We start from the raw sequence: 17949 nt of genomic DNA on the forward strand, positions 1-17949 counted from the left end.
AGAAAATCTTATTTCTTGTTTTAATACTACGTCCATAAGAAATGTCAAGGGATGCTCTACCCATACACCTTTGCAGTACAATCCATTTTGGCTAAGAGATGTTTGTGCACACATTGGAGGATTCTGAGATATATCAAATATAGACTGTGAACCAGGCAAATCAGAATGACCAGCTGAAGGAAATTCGGAAGAATTACCCCATAAAAATGATTCAAACTATCATGAGAGCACAACTCAGCAACTCAGTGACTTTCCCTCTGAGTCTGCTGGTATGCCTAGCCACACGTACTGTAGTCTTTTTCCTCTTAAAATAGCTTGACTTGCTTTCACTACTTTCCATCTTTGTGGAAATTCTTTTTCTGCAAACCCTAAGGATCACGGCCCTTGTCGCTGACCATGGGTTCAGGAACTAGGATCTGGTGCTTTCACTTATGCAATCCAGCCTTAAACACTGGTTGGGAACCTAAGCCCCGCTCCAAGCCATCACAGGTTGAGGTCACCTGAGATCAGTTTGATTTTGTTTTGTTTTCCATTATACACTTATTTGATATGAGGTGGTCATTACTCTTCTTTCAGCATCTGATCAGATCTACTGATAAACAAGCTAGCTTAGATTCAGATTATCCCAGTCCAGTCATAGAAACATGAGCCTCCTGCATGCCCTCAGTTCCCACAGAATTGCTGTCTCACATATGTGTGTGCACAGCGCTACAGTTAATATTAGAATTGACTCATGCTTAGGGTTCCAGCGCCAAGGTCAACTGAGGTAAGCTACCATTACCTCTGGCCACACACCAAGTCCAAAGAACAGATTAATTAAAATAAGGATGTGCTTAGTTGCTCAGTCATGTCTGACTCTTTGTGACCCCCATGGATTGTAGCCGCCAGGCTCCTCTGCCCATGGGATTTCCCAGGCAAGAATACTTGAGTGGGCTGTCATTCCCTTCTCCAAGGGATCTTTCCAACCCAGAGAATGAACCTGGGTCTCCAGCATTGCAGGCAGTTTCTTTACCAGCTGAGTCACAAGGGGTGCTCCAATATAAGGATAGACTTGCAAATTTTAGTAGATAAACATGTAGACATTCTCATTCATAAGCTGACACAAATCTTTTCTAGGAGAACCAAAGAGGGAGACAAAAAAATACATATTTATGCCAAAAAATCAAGATGTGACTATACAGTTATCTGGGGGAGAAGTGGACATACTTGTCAGGAACTTTTTAAAATCTCCATGACATTGTGAAACTCTTTAATGACATCTTCTACATTGCTGCATATTATTGTTCTTTACCTATCTATCTTATTCCTAGAGTCTCAGATTCTGGAAGTGGAACTCAAGAGCCAGTTCTTGTCAGCAGCTTTAGGACATGAAGCAAAAGGGAACTGAAGCCTATTTAGTAAGAGCGTGCACAAGAAGAAATGTCTAAAGCCCCATATATGAAGGTTGACATCAGACTCAGAACAAAGAAAAACTCAGAAGGCAAAATCAGGAAAGTTTTCCTGAGATACTGATGCACTAGAGAGTAAAATTTTTTAAAGAGTGTCACTGATATTCCCATGGGCAGACAAGCATCTGTTGCAGACACTGCTACAGTTCAGACATTTGTAGACTGTAAACATTTAAATGTCAAAGATGCTATATGTCTGACATCTTTCAAATACAGCTCAAATGTCACCTCATTTGTGAAGGCTACTCTGACAGATCCCTATATTAGAATTAATTTCTTGCTTCTTAGTGTTCCCAAAGCCACTAGAATGTCTCTTACTTTTCTTTTATGGCCAAATGTTTATTTTCTCCTTCCTCTAACAGAGCTTCTTGAAGTCGGGGTTCATATCTTATTCATACTTTTATCTACTCTGTCTTGTAAGATTGGCATAGAAGAGGCAATTAATAGGCACTTGTTAGACTGGCTTGAGGTCCCCATCATACACAAAAGTGTGGAAAGATTTAATTAGATTAGAATAGAAAGGACTACATATATGAAAGTAATTGAATATATGAAATTACAATCATATGTCCTGGGAGGACTGAGTTAGCAATAAAGAAAACAGGGGTCACCCAAACAGATACCAATAAGTTGTGAACAATGAAGAAGTGTAGGAGGCCATTAAAAGTTCAGTGCTGTATCTTGGGAGGGAAGCAAATATGGGAATATAAACTTGAGACTCATACAGCAGAGAAAGTAATTTAACCTGTGGGAACAAATTAGATTACCAAGGGAAAAATGAGTTGAAGATTAACGACAAAACTTTCAGAATCCCTATATTTACAAGGTGAGAAGAAAAAAAATTTCCACATATGAAACAAAGGAGGTACCTTAGAAGTGGGAAACAAAATGAAATAATCCCTGGTATGAAAGCCTAGAAAGGAGTTTAAGAAACTATGGGGGCAAAAATGTCATAAAGCAAGGGTGCTTAGTTGCTCAGTCATGTCTGACTCTTTGTGACCTCATGGACTGTAGCCCTCTGAAAGGTTGTTGCTGAGTCATGAAAGATGCCAGGATTCTTGGCCTCCGGAGGAGAGGATTTCATTCTAGAGCCAGTGACGAGGCTTGACTGCTAAGAGTTTTTGTGTAATAAAGCTGTATTAATGAAATCTCAAAAATGACATAATGATCTCTGTTCGTGTCCAAGGCAAAACATTCAATATCGCAGTAATCCAAGTCTATGTCCAGACTAGTAATGCTGAAGAAGCTGAAGTTGAATGGTTCTATGAAGACCTACAAGATCTTCTAGAATTAGCACCATCAAAAGATGTCCTTTTCATTATAAGGGACTGGAATGCCAAAGTAGGAAGTCAGGCAAAGTATCTCTCCAGGAAGAGATACCTGGAGTAACAGAAATATTTAGCCTTGGAGTACCTAATGAAACAGGGCAAAGGCTAATAGAGTTTTGCCAAGAGAACACACTTTTCATAGCAAACAACCTCTTCCAATAACACAAGAGAAGACTACACATGGACATCACCAGATGGTCAATACAGAAATCAGATTGATTATATTCTTTGCAGCCAAAGGTAGAGAAGCTCTACACAGTCAGCAAAAAAAAAGACCAGGAGCTGACTGTGGCTGAAATCAGGAACCCCTTATTGCCAAATTCAGACTTAAATTGAAGAAAGTAGGGAAAACCACTAGACCATTCAGGTATGACCTAAATCAAATCCTTTACGATTATACAGAGAAAGTGAGAAATAGATTTAAGGGACTAGATCTGATAGACCGAGTGCCTGATGAACTATGGAGGAAGGTTCGTGACATTGCAGAGAAGACAGGGATCAAGACCATCCCCAAGAAAAGAAAATGCACAAAAGCAAAACGGCTGTCTGAGGAGGCCTTACAAATAGCTGTGAAAAGAAGAGAAGCCAAAAGCAAAGGAGAAAAGGAAAGATATACGCATTTGAATGCAGAGTCCCGAAGAATAGCAAGGAGAGATAAGAAAGCCTTCCTCAATGATCAATGCAATGAAATAGAGGAAAACAATAGAATGGGAAAGACTAGAGATCTTTTCAAGAAAATTATAGATACCAAGGGAACATTTCATGCAAAGATGGGCTGAATAAAGGACAGAAATGGTAGAGACCTAACAGAAGTAGAAGATATTAAGAAGAGGGGGCAAGAATACACAGGAGAATTGTTCAAAAAAGTTCTTCACGACCCAGACAATCATGATGGTGTGATCACTCACCTAGAGCCAGACATCCTGGAATGTGAAGTCAAGTGGGCCTTAGGAAGCATCACTACGAACAGAGCTAGTAGAGGTGATGGAATTCCAGCTGAGCTATTTCAAATCTTAAAAGATGATGCTGTGAAAGTGCTGCACTCAATATGCCAACAAATTTGGAAAATGCAGCAGTGGCTACAGGACTGGAAAAGGTAAGTTTTCATTGCAATCTCAAAGAAAGGCAATGCCAAAGAATGCTCAAACTACTGCAAAATTGCACTCATCTCACACGCAAGTACAGGCTTCAACAATACGTGAACCGTGAACTTCCAGATGTTCAAGCTGGTTTTGGAAAAGGTAGAGGAACCAGAGATCAAATTGCTAACATCTGCTGGATCATCAAAAAAGCAAGAGAGTTCCAGAAAAACATCTATTTCTGCTTTATTGACTACGCCAAAGCCTTTGATCTGTGGATCACAAAAAAGTGTGGAAAATTCTTAAAGAGATGGGAATACCAGACCACCTGATCTGCCTCTTGAGAAACCTGTATGCAGGTCAGGAAGCAACAGTTAGAACTGGACATGGAACAACAGACTGGTTCCAAATAGGAAAAGGAGTACTTCAAGGCTGTATTTTGTCACCCTACTTATTTAATTTATATGCAGAGTACATCATGAGAAACGCTGGGCTGGATGAAGCACAAGCTGGAGTCAAGATTGCTGGGAGAAATATCAATAACTGCAGATAAGCAAATGACACTACCCCTATGGCAGAAAGTGGAGAAGAACTAAAGAGCCTCTTGATGAAAGTGAAAGAGGAGAGTGAAAAGCTGGCTTAAAGCTCAACATTCAGAAAACTAAGATCATGGCATCTGGTCCTATCACTTCATGACAAATATATGGGAAACAGTGTAAACAGTGTCAGACTTTATTTTCTTGGGCTCCAAAATCACTGCTGATGGTGATTGCAGCCATGAAATTAAAAGAAGCTTACTCCTTGGAAAAAAAGTTATGACCAACCTAGACAGCATTTTCAGAGAAGGCAATGGCACCTCACTCCAGTACTCTTGCCTGGAAAATCCCATGGACGGAGGAGCCTGGTTGGCTGCAGTACATGTGGTCGCTATGAGTCAGACATGACTGAGTGAATTCACTTTCCCTTTTCACTTTCATGCATTGGAGAAGAAAATGGCAACCCACTCCAGTGTTGTTGCCTGGAGAATCCCAGGGATGGCGGAGCATGCTGGGCTGCCGTCTGTGGGGTTGCACAGAGTCGGACACGACTGAAGCGACTCAGCAGCAGCAGCAGCAGACAGCATTTTAAAAAGCAGAGACATTACTTTGCTCCATCTAGTCAAGGTTTCTCCAGTTCATGTATGCATGTGAGATTTGGACTATAAAGAAAGCTGAGCTCTGAAGAATTGATGTTTTTGAACTGTGGTGTTGGAGAAGACTCTTGAGAGTCCCTTGGACTGTAAGAACCTCTAACCAGTCCATCCTAAAGGAAATCAGTCCTGAATATTCATTAGAAGGACTGATTTTGAAGCTGAAACTCCAATACTTTGGGCACCTGATTTGAAGAACTGACTCATTTGGAAAGACCCTGATGCTGGGAAAGATTGAAAGTGGGAGGAAAAGGGGCCGACAGAGGATGAGATGGTTGGATGACATCACCGACTCAATGGACATGAGTTTGGGTAAGCTCTGAGAATTGGTGATGGACAGGGAGGCCTTAGTGTGCTGCAGTCCATGGGGTCGCAAAGAGTCAGACACGACTGAGTGACTGAACTGAACTGCACTGAAATTATAAAAGAGATAGAGAAAGTTTCTGACATAGACATCAGAAAGGGGAATAAATAGTGCCCCCCTGCTAGCCTTTAGCAGTATGTTATGTACCTATCAGCAGGCTGCTAATTAGAGAAAGGAAATAACTCAAAACTCAGAGTGGCACCAGGCCCCTCACCCACAACATGTATTTTGAGATAACATTGGCACAAGATTAGTCATCCCGGACGATAAAACGATTGACATGAATCTTGAGGAAAGGTAGGTTTTCAAGCAAATATATGGTTTCATTAACATAGATTAGGAGAACAATTTTACGAGTAAAACATACTGGTTTGTTGAGCCCTTATCTGTTCTGAGTCTTAAGTGGAACTGACTTGAAGAAAGACAGAGTCTGGGGTAAATACATAGCTCATTAAGGTAGCTTAAGAAAAAGTATTTCCGTTAGAAAAATGCATTGGTTCGCTCAAGGTCTGCAAAAAGTTAAGTTCAGGTGGAACCAGGTGTCGTCATGGCAACACAGAATTTTAAGAGAAACTTCCTTTTTCAATTTGTATAGAGAAGGGAAAAAAATCTGACACTTGAAGCTTGTTTCCTCCTGCCACTTAAGAGAGAGATAAAAAATGTCTGACACTTGCAGCCTATTTCCTCCATTTGGAGATCCCTAGACTTCCTTCCTGTTAACCCTCTCACTTCCAAGCTCCTCTGTCCATGAGGATTCTTCAGGCAAGAATACTGGAGTGGGTTCCCATGCCCTCCTCCAGGAGACTTTCCCAACCCAGGGATCAAACTCTGGTCTTCTGCATTGTAGGCAGATTCTTCACCCTCTGAGCCACAAAGGAAGCCCAAGAATACTGGAGTGGATAGCGTATCCCTTCTCCATGGGATCTTCCTGACCCAGGAATTGATCTGCGGTCTCCCGCATTGCAGGCAGATTCTTTACCAGCTGAGCTACCAGGGAAGGGAATGGAATGGATTTGAAACTGAAGCTGGTAGAGAACAAGGTGAATTTGAGCCGAAAGTTGAAAAGAGATACATAGAAGTGGAAAATATCAACAATTATCTTGAAAAAAGTATGAACAATGTAAAGAATATACTGCCTGAACAATGGAGTGAGTTCAAAGGATGAGCTTGAAATACAAAGGAATTTGTAACATTAGGAGAAAGCCAAGTTTCAGTGAAGGGAATCACGCAAGCAGTTTTAAGGCAGTTCTAACAGGGTGGAGGACTTGCTTAGGACTAGGCTAAAATCATGATACAATAAGCCAGGAATAGTGGAATCAGCAAGATTAGGATTTTGAGTCCAGTGATTCAGAAAATCTTAGAGCCCAAACTGTCTATTAGTTTTCCTTTGAAGACTTGATAGGTCATTCAAAAAGTTTCAGTAATGAACAATCAAGCCACGTATCTGAGCAAGAAATTCCAGGAAAAATTTCGGGCATGCTAACGAAGACAGTAGAGTAGCAAAATAATGTTAATGTAGACAAAAGGTATAGTTTTTTTCAGTGCTAGGACTATATAAAATATTTATTTATATCCTGAAAGCTTACCATAGTGCCCAGCATTTGTAGTTATTTTCCATAGACGCATATCAAAAAATGAACTTATTTTTATTTCTGCAGATGACAATTTAGCTGACAAGAGGGGAGGCATATGTAACATGTATCCATAAGTAACAAAACTTAAATCAGCCCACCTATGTAAATATTGATTAGTTTCTTGTAAAAATCACTCGCATTTAAAATTTTCCAATTCTATCAAGAGGCATGCCTTTCTTTCAAGTCAATGCTTTTTGTTTGTTTTTAAGTGTATTTTGCATTAAAACGTGTCTTTTTTTAAATTCATTTAAACCCATGGCTGATTCATGTCAATGTATGGCAAAAACCACTACAATATTTTAAAGTATTAGCCTCCAACTAAAATGAATAAATTAATTTAAAAAACTAAATATATATATATACACCATGAATTTAAGCCTTAGGGCATTAAAAAATAACCATTAAAATCATCTTCTGCTACAACTAAGCAGTCAGTTATTATTTCTCTAGGAAATATTTACAGTTAAATCATATTTCTGTATACTTTATTTTAGGTGATGTTTTGGAAGATTTTCTGGCCTTTCTACAATCCCTAAAGTCATACTCGCTTTGCTGTGGCTGATAATTATGTTGCTTCATTCATTCTTCAACTCAACTCCATAAACAGAGGTAAATAATAAGATACCTACTCATGAAATGAACTTTTTTATAAGTGCACTCCTTGGAATACTTTTGAATCTACAGACAGCAAATAATGATAATGATATTTCTGAAAATAATGATAGCAATGATGAGGCTGATATTTATTGAATACCTGCTATATTTTGAACATCATAGAAAGTGCTTAAAATCATCTCATTTAATTCTCACAACAATCTTATAAAGTACATATTATTAGTATCTCCATTTCATAGGAAACCAGTGTTTGGAAAAATGGAATAATTTGGTATAGCTAGTAAGTGACTGAACCAGAACTTGAACTGCAGGGTTTGATCAAATTCTAGGATCTGTGAGACCTTTGAGGTCAAATGTTACATTTCTTGTATTTCTATATCCTAGGAACTATGATAAAGACTAGTGTATTTGTTGTTCAGTCACTTAGTCAGTCACGTCTGACTCTTTGTGACCCCATGTACTACAGCACACCAGGATTCCCTGACTAGAGTATAGCGAGAATTTAACACATATTTGTGAACTGAGTGCTACTGTTGAAGAAAGAATCAACAATAATATAATACAAAAAATTAATTGGTTAAAATCGTACAAATACAGAAATGTTCAGTTTTCATATAAGTTCTAATAGTTTGACATATTCCTTACATAACATCACATTACTTTGTCCAAAATATTTTGTGCATAAAATGATAGCATCGTATCAATTATATTCTCCCCAAATATTTTATAACAAAAATGTGACAATATGTGTTCTGCTCATATGATAGAAATGAAGTCAATGAAACATTGAGGCATGTCTGTTCTTCTCTCAAGACAAAACACTTTGATTTTCTCTGATGTAAGTGTTCTTTTGTGCTCAAACCTTCTCATACTGAGTTAGATTATACCCTTTGCCTTTAGAGATTATAGAGTATGAATAATTTATCAGATAAGCTGAAGTATTATGTCAGCCATGCAAAACTCATACAAAACTAAAATGACAGCCACCAACATAACATGCAAAGGAAGACAGACTCCAGCCCAGTATAGGCCCCAAGACACATCACACCCACAAAGTCTCTCAGCAAATATCACACAACACTGAGATAATACACCTGGCATGAAAAACAAACATCCCTAGAGACAAAAGAGTCATTTTGTTAATAACTGTTGAACTGCGACATCCATAAATTTTATCCTGAGTTCTTCCTAAGCTAATCATAGTCTTCATTCAATTATTTGCTGCCTTAAGCATGGCAGATCATACTGGGAAACTACAAGAAATTGTTTACATCTTGAACATCTTTGCCAAATGAAAATAAAAGAAAGTTGAAGTGTTGTTATCTCTCATCAATTGTTTTAACTATCTTTTCTCTCTCTGTGCTGAATGGATAGTATTGGCTATACTGTTGCATTGATGTTACTGCACATTACATTGATGTAATAGTCTGCCTATTGTAATCATTTTACCACTAAGATAATGAACAAAGGTTGATGGTAAATAATATCAATTTAAGACATGATTATTTATCCTTATTAATTTTCCCATGACATTCTCTTTTTATCCTCGGAAGTTTTACAAATTAAAGTTGGGCAGAGGCAGTGTGCTTCAATCTTTGAAAGATGTTACAGAAGGGGACCAGCCTCAAGGATCCTGGTAACCACAAGCAATAAAGCAGTGGGATGGGCTTCAGAAAGCTTTGGGTATAGCCCTGTGGGGAAGGAAGGGGAAAATAACTCATGGACTCTCATCCGTGGTAAAGTAACTGTGAATTTTTCACTCACTTGTTTTAGCAAATCTATATTGAAGGCTTACTAGATGCTGAAGTATAATGGTAAATAAGGTAATAATAAACAAACAAATAAATAGTCATGGAGCTTAGGGCTTAGGGTAGAGGGTCATCGTACACCAATCAAGCACAAATAAATATAAATGGAGCTTTGTGATCAGAGGGAAAGCTTCATGATAGTAGGAAAACATCAAATAAGATGAGTGTCAAAAAGTCAGGGATGCCTCCTTGAGGAAGTAATGTTTGAACTGGGATCTGAGGGAGGAGGTGGAGTTAGTTAAACAGTGCTGTTTGTCTGTACATAGCGTAGGAGCATTCAGGCATAAGGAAGAGCATTTGGAAAGGTTCTGTGTTAAGGGAGCAGGGAACATTCAAAGAATTGACAGAAAAGAAAGTTGTATGACAGAGAGCTGGAAGGAATATGGGGAAGGATGATGGTGAAGAGGTAGAGAGAAGCCAGCCCTCTGTTGTAGTGAAAGCGTTAGTCACTCAATCGTGTCCAACTCTATGCGATCCCATGGACTGTAGGGTGCCAGGCTCCTCTGTCCACATAATTCTCCAGGCTAGAATACTGGAGTGAGTTGCCATTCCCTTCTCCAGAGGATCTTCCCAACCCAGGGATCAAACCCAGGTCTCCCACATGACGGAAAGATTCTTTACCATCTGAACCACCGTTGCCTTGTAATCCAAGATACCACTTTCAATCTCAAGAACAATGGGAAGCTTCAGATGGTAGAGGAAGGGTGCATGCTGGGTATAATCCAATTGGATTTTGAAAGTGTTTCTCTGCTGTGGTGTGCAGAATAGATTGTCACAGGCATGAGTAAGTACAGAGAGAGTGCTTAGGAGGGCATTTTAGTACTTGAGGGAAAAGGTGACTGCCTAAGAATGGAGTGGTATAAAACGAGATAGGCAGAAGTGAATAAACTTAAGCTATCTATATATAGACATAGAGATTTCGATTATCTATACATATGAGGAGAAAAAAAGAGGAGTTTGGTAGAGGATAGATGTTGAGATAGCATCACTGACTCAATGGACATGAATTTGAACAAACTCCAGGAGACAGTGAAAGACAGAGAAGCCTGGCATGCTGCAGTCGATGGGTTTGCAAAGATTTGGACATGACTTAGTGACTGAAAAACAAAAACAAATACATGTGAGGATGATCTAAGGAGCAGTATATAGACTGGATGTGAAAGAGAGGGGGCAAAAAGCAGCATGGTTGATCAATAGCTTTCTGGATTCCATTAATGGTTCAATGGAAGTATCATTGAGAGAGGAAGATATGGGACATCGCAGAGGAGCATACTGGATTTTGGTTGGTTAAGTGTGTGGAAATGGACATGCCCTTAAGACATCAAGGAGGAGAGTTAGGGAAGGCAGTTAGATATGTGGGTCTCTAGTTCAAAGCAGAGGAGAGCTGCAATGGCAGTTATATTTGGCAGTGTGTAATAGGAATTGGGGAATCATTTGTGTTTTGTGTTTTAACTGAGGGTCAACAGGCGATTTTGATTTCTAAGAGAGCATCTATAAACCTAGTATTGTCAACTTTTTTCTTTTTCAACTGACCCCAAACCCTTTTGGAAGTAGCCTGGCATGAAGGCACCTGCAGGGCAGAGAGAGGAGACTAGGGAGTCTCATGGGCCAGAGCAGATGTCGGAGCTCGAGGGCAGCAAGGAGGCCCTCCAGGGCAGAGGCTGGAGTGGGAGTGGTCCTGAGCCAGAGAGCAGGGCCCAGCATGGTGCAGAGGCTGTTCACATTGGGAGCAGCCCCAGTATGGAGTGTGGGACCCCAGAGGAATGAAAAGGACATGGGGGACAGAGTGGCCCTCTGCAGGATATGGGACCCAAAGAAAGTAAGGAGGGCTCCCACAGACAAGAGTGGGGACAGTCCAGAACAGGGTTTCAGAGTGTGGGTGAAATGTGGTGAGCACACACACTAGCAAAGGGGTTCAGTGTCCTGCTCAATGTAAATGAGGGCTCTTGAAAGGTTGGCTAAATGTCAGGGTTAGGGCAGAACATGTGATGAATTTGGAGCAAATTATCGTACTTGAAAATAAGAACGTGCTCAGAGAGTGATTGGAAATGACAAAAGGACAAAAACAAAACAAACAACAACAAAAAAAGTCCACATCCTAAAGAACTGACCGAATATGGGAAATTTTGAGTATCAGAAGGAATAGTCATAGAATGGATAGCAACTCATTGAATAAAATAGGGATCTGACAGTGCTTACTAACAGAAATAAGTAAGTGAATAAATGGAATTTGGGTGAAAAATGGGCTATTTACATAGGATCATGTATCTCTCCTCCAAGTACTTTTTACTTTCTAAGGGAAGAAATGGTTGGCAGAGCCACTTTATCAAGTAAACATTAGTATCACCAGTAATGAAACAAATCATGTACTATTTGATTGTATACAGCAGTATTTCTGGGTTACTCCTGCCAAAGATGCATAACCTGCTGAAGTGAATCATGAGGAAGCATCAGAGAATCCCAAACTGAAGATGATTAATACAAATTGGTGTGACATCTCCAAATGTGTCAATCTTGTGAAAATCATGAAAAGATTAGGTAACTGCTCCAGACTGAGGGGACTAAGGTGACATGATAACTAAATACTACATGTGAACTAAAAATTGCCCTTTTGATATAAAGATTATTACTGATATAGGTGGTGAACATTGACTAGGATCTGATTGTCAGATGGTAGTAATATGTTGTTTTTAATTTCCCGATCTGTTGGTCATCTTCGCGCTATGTAGGAGAAAGTCCCTGTTTTTAGAAAATATGCTCTAGCCTATTTAGGATAACAGAGGACTATATCACCAATTAATTTTAAATGGATCAGGATAATAATGCTATTTGCACAATATATTTAACTTTTCTCTATGTTTGAGACTGTGTTTTGAAGAGGATCAAATCATCTGAAATTTACATGTAATCAATTATGAAAAGTAGATTACTGTTTATTTGAAAAAAGAAGAAAACAAAATAAAACATCACCTAATGGAATAAACATTATGCTTCCATATTTTTCAGCCTGCCTTTTAATCAACAGTGCATCTGAACCCATTTTTAAAGCATACAAAATTTGGCATAGGAAGATGATGAAGAGCATGAGCAAGACACAGGTATCCAACCCGAAGGCAATAAAAAATAATGCACTTCTATCCTTGTAGTCTCAAGCATTTCAGATATTAGTTAATTCTGGCTCCTAATACTGAAAATCACTATTATCATATTACAGAAATTCCTTCCCATCTAACAGTACCATTCGTTTTTGATAATGTCTTTGGACAAGCATATTATCCAAGATATGAATTAAGTGCTTACCAATTTGAGATGCTTTCAAGCCAGAATGAACCACTGCATGAATCATTAGGTTTTAGTAACTTGAAAGCCTTTGATTTTCAATATAGCCTCTTAAGAATGTGATGTGCTGCTTATTTTTCTTTTACCTACATTTTACTTTTGAATATCTGATTATCTAAAAAGATAAGATGGAAATATTTTAAGATGTTTCTCTCCTCTCATCTATATTTATTGCTTGATTGTTATCACTATTCTAAAGCAAACAATAAATTCAGCAGGGTTAGGATCCTGAAACCTAAAGACATAATAATGCTTCTGTTGGAACTTAACAACTGACTACCTTCTAAAGCTATTTACTCTAGCTTTTCACATCATGATCTAACACTTCATTTCTTTTAGAAAAGGAGTGCATGGAGGGAGGAAGTACAGGAGGAAGGAGAGTTAGGTAAAATTCAATAAGAAAGTTGTTGCCACAATTAATAAATGTTTCAATAAAATGGACTCTGTGGGAGAGGGCAAGGGCGGGATGATATGGGAGAATGGCACTGAAGCATGTAAATTATCATATGTGAAACGAAAAAAAATAAAATAAAATAAAAATGTTAAATGGCAAAGATGTATTAACTATTAAAGTAAATTTGTCTATAGAATTAATTGTACAGCTTACAGTAAAATAACCAGACATGTGACCTCTTTCTGAAATTAAACAATAATTATTAATAATACTTGCAGAATGGTGAGAAAGGAAATGTAAAATTGGTGTCTCTTCAATCCACGTTCATGTTATCACAGTTAAAGACATCATCAGTAGTTACCTGCTTTTGATCAGAACGGCTATCTCCCCTCCACCCTCCACACCATTACTTCAGGTGTCCATTGTCCACAAAACAAATACACTCTGCTTCCGTGTGGCATCTTATTTTCTTTAGTCCTTTTCTTGAGGCGTTTCCAATAAAACGGATAGCATTCAAAAATCAAACCATTTCCCCCTTTTTAGCCTGAAATCTCTTTATTAATGCCCACCATCTCTGAAAATCCTGGAGAGTTAATGTACCCCCTCCAAATAAGACCTAGAGTTTCATGCACAGCAACTGCTTTAATGCTCACAGGCAATGAAAGCTTGAATTTCATCAAGGTCTTGAGTCTACTATGTTCACTAAAGTCCACTAACATTACTGCTACTTTCTCCACCAGGTACTCTGCCCCAGGTATCCTTATGGTAACATTCTTGCTTCAATAGTGTGATTGTTTTAGAAGCCCTTGAAAAGTCAAAAACAATAACAACAGAAAATCTGTTTCACTTTTTACCAGAGAGGAGGGAATCTCTCTCTTCCCCCTTCCCCACCTTTTTGTTACTATAGCACTTGGCTCTTATTAAATATCTCCCATGGACTTCAGGAGCTCCCTCATATATAGTTTCCTTCCTCCCCCCTTCTCCTCCCCTCTGAAGGCTTTCCTTTGCCTTAGGTCTCCACGAATTATCCAGTTCCTTGACCATGTATTTGAAATTCTTCTGAGGAAATTACTGTCTTTAACCTCATGTGAGGTCAAAGAATAATACCTGATGTCTCTGAGCACAGTGTTATTTAATGGAACATGATAGTGTGTTTATAAAATGGCTTAACCATGTTGAATGTATACCTTTGTTAATTAAATTTTTTTTTCACAAAAATTTATCATGGAATATTTCATAAAATTTAGGCTTCCCTGGTGGCTCAGATGGTAAAGCGTCTGCCTACAATGCGGGAGACCCGGGTTCGATCCCTAAGTTGGGAAGATCTCCTGGAGAAGGAAATGGCAACCCACTCCAGTACTCTTGCCTGGAAAATCTCATGGACGGAGGAGCCTGGTAGGCTACAGTCCCGTGGGGTCGCAAAGAGTCGGACATGACTGAGCGACTTCACTTTCACTTTCACTTTCATGAACTTCAAATACCAATCAGAATATTTTCATGAAATTGCTTCTTCAGGGTGTATTTACCACCCTCAGTCCACCTAGGACTCACAAATAAGACAACAGAAGGTCTATTGTGATCAATCTGAGTGCTAGAACTCTGCTATCACAACCACCCCTCTCTTCTGAATATTGGACATTGTAATTGGAGCAATTGTCATGTGTTGAAGCCTGACTCTTTGTTCCTTTAGGATTTTTTTTCTTTTCTCAAAAAGGCTCCTTTTTGGCTAGCTCATTCATTCTTCTAGTCAAGCTCACAAATGTATTAATCCTAAGTGGGCAAAGGTTAGTTTCACACCAACAACTTCTTTTTTATCCTCACAAATGTGTAAAAGTTGTTACATAGTTTTGTTTCTTCCATTTTAAAATATTCTTATCTTTAATCTACAATTGATACTAAATTGAGAGAAGGAAGTTAGACAGGGTGACAGAGAGAATATCTGTAATAAAATAAAGCAAAAGAGAATTATGCTAATAAATTAACCTCCCACTAATGTGAATAAATTTTCTGTGACTTTCTTATATCTTTCCTAAAACCTTCTATTTAAAATTAGAAGATTTTCATTGAATATTGTGATAATTTCATGTTTCTAGTCACCATAACATGACATTTCGTGGTGGAAGGGCATTTGTTCATTCACCTTTCACTCAGTTAGTAATGTCCACTGTGCTCCAGACAGGCCTGCATAATTGCACTAAAGTGGGTAAGGGCACATTAGCAGTTTGGACCAGGCCCAGGGGATTAGAAAGGAAAGTATCATCAATTCTGTTCAGTTGAATGAAAGAAAGCTTAACAGAGGAGAACACACATTAGACTGAGTCTTGCAGGATGAAAGTCTCAGAGTCTATCAGGGGAACAATAAGGAAAAACATTACAGGCAGAATAAAAGTTTGTTCAAGAAATGAAATCATAAGGCTTGTTCAGGGAACTGTAAACAGTTCTACATACTTGAAAAGTCCCAGAAGCCACAGATTTTGGCAGCAGAAAAGCCGGATTTGAACTCAGCTCTAACATTTGCTATCTGTGTAACTTAGATGGAGTCATTTAACTTTTCACAACACCTCAATTTTATCAATTTGAAAAATGAAAATAATTATATTCACCTCAGTTTTTTTCAAGGATGAAAACATATGATCTTTTATAAAGTCTTGTCACACACAGTTCACAGCATACAGAAAATGCTCTATAATTGCAAACAGTTGTTGTGGTTGACATTATGACTGTTGTTGCTGTTAGTATAGGAAAAAGAGGAGATAGAGTTGAAGAAGTAAGGATCAAGTAGCAGAGGACTTGAATGTTTTGCTAAGAAATTTGATCAGTACATTTCTACATTTTAATCTCACTGACAATGTTTTTCAAAATTTAATAAAATTCATCTTTAAAATTTACCATCCTTTATCTGCACCATTTAACCTTCTAATTATATTTATCAGTCTTCAGTACCTATACTGATCCCTTCTTTGTCACACATTCTTTCAAATGCCATTTTTCTTTTATGTTTAACTATGTAATTTTAGTTGTTTTTCAAATATACACAAATTAATTTTTATTTGCATTTTCACTTGTAGTCATTTCTGTGAAGAAAGAATTAAACTTTTAGCTTGTCACTTTTATTATAAAACTTCTCAAACTTTTCTTTGTCTTAATTTTTTCATTGAACTCATTTGCTTAAATGATTAGCTGTTAACAAAATGGAAAAATGCTCTTTTATCCACATGCTTTAGTGGAGCTACAAGACTGACATAACTGTGTTAATTATGAAATATAAATAGAGTTTTCATTATATGTTGTCAAAAGCTTGTTTTTTTAATCTATCCTATAATTTACAAATGTGGACAGATCTTTTTGTTCAGATTTGCTGGTCTGAACAAAAAAAAGAAGCTATGTATAGAAGCTATCAAGAAGATACTTATGCATGAAAATGACTTTGAGCTTGAATAGCATCCTGTGAAAATATGTTCTTTTGCTATATTTCAAATTAGTCATTTCCATAACTCTCACTAATGATATATTTGCATTGCCAAATCCCTTCTACCGAACTAGCAATATCTGAAAAATTCCTCAGACATAAAAATGTTTGAAAAGAAATATGCAGTCTAAAGTAGTTATATTTTGCAAGCTGAATATGCCAAAATGCTACCTTTACAGTTTTCTCAAAGTAGAATCATTAAAAATATATTTTTGTAAAAAAAAAAAAAACTCAGAAAAAAGATATCAGATTTGTGGTTAATAGAGGTTGGAGTTGGGGGAAGAGGAATTGGAGGATGGTGGTCAAAATGTACAAACTTTCAGTTATAAGATAAATGAATAACATGGATATAATACACAACATGATGGCTATAGTTAACATAGCTATATGATATACAACAAGGGTATTAGCAAAGTAAATCCTTAGAGTTCTCATCATGAGAAAAACATACTGTTCTGCTTTGTTTTTTTTAATGCATGTGAGTTGATGGATGTTAACTTATTTCAGGAATCATTTCAAGATATTATAAGCCAACTCATTATGCTGTATACCTTAAACTTATACAGGGATACATGTTAATTATAACTTAAGAATTGAAAAAAAAATTTGAAGAATACGCTTTTGTTTATTTAACAGGAATGAACCTTTAAATAGTAAAGCAATTATAAAGGACATATTTAACATCTTTATTAAGATAAAACTCATAAAATTCACCTATTGAAAGTATAAATTCAGTAGCGCAACCATTACCAAAATCTAAATGTAGAAACTTTTCATCACCCCACTATCCTGTATCCATTATAGTCACTCCCCATACCTGCCCCAATTCTGGGAATGATATCTACTTTTCATCTCCATTAATTTGCTTTATCTGGATATTTCATACAGATGGAATCATACAATATGTGATTTGTTTTAATTGGCTTCATTCACTCAGAATAATACTTTCAAATTTCATGCATGATGTAGCATGTATCAGTAATTCACTCCTTTTATTGAGTCAGTTCAGTTACTCAGTGGTGTCTGACTCTTTGTGACCCCATGGACTGCAGTACACCAGGCTTCCCTGTTCATCACCTACTCCTGGAGCTTACTCAAACTCATGTTCATCAAGTCAGTGATGCCATCCAACCATCTCATCCTCTGTCTTCCCCTTCTACTTCCACCTTCAATCTTTCCCAGCATCAGGGTCTTTTCAAATGAGTCATTTCTTCCCATCAGGTGGCCAAAGTATTGGAGCTTCAGCTTCAGCTTCAGTTCTTCCAATGAATATTCAGGGCTG

The 17949-nt window shown here is 37.8% G+C and overlaps 1 long non-coding RNA gene across 1 annotated transcript; it reads left to right on the top strand.

Moving 5' to 3' along the window:
* Positions 1-2489: 2489 nt before the first annotated feature.
* LOC145528898 (uncharacterized) lies at positions 2490-12602 on the top strand. Its single transcript, XR_014070775.1, has 7 exons — positions 2490-5356; positions 6256-6448; positions 7537-7651; positions 8425-8495; positions 9211-9293; positions 11853-12003; positions 12472-12602. It is a non-coding gene; the product is annotated as an uncharacterized LOC145528898 (long non-coding RNA).
* The last annotated feature ends 5347 nt before the right edge of the window (positions 12603-17949 follow it).

Source organism: Giraffa tippelskirchi, chromosome 12 (assembly GCF_054371585.1).
Source record: "Giraffa tippelskirchi isolate mGirTip1 chromosome 12, T2T-mGirTip1v1.2.pri, whole genome shotgun sequence".
Taxonomy (NCBI): Eukaryota; Metazoa; Chordata; class Mammalia; order Artiodactyla; family Giraffidae; genus Giraffa; species Giraffa tippelskirchi.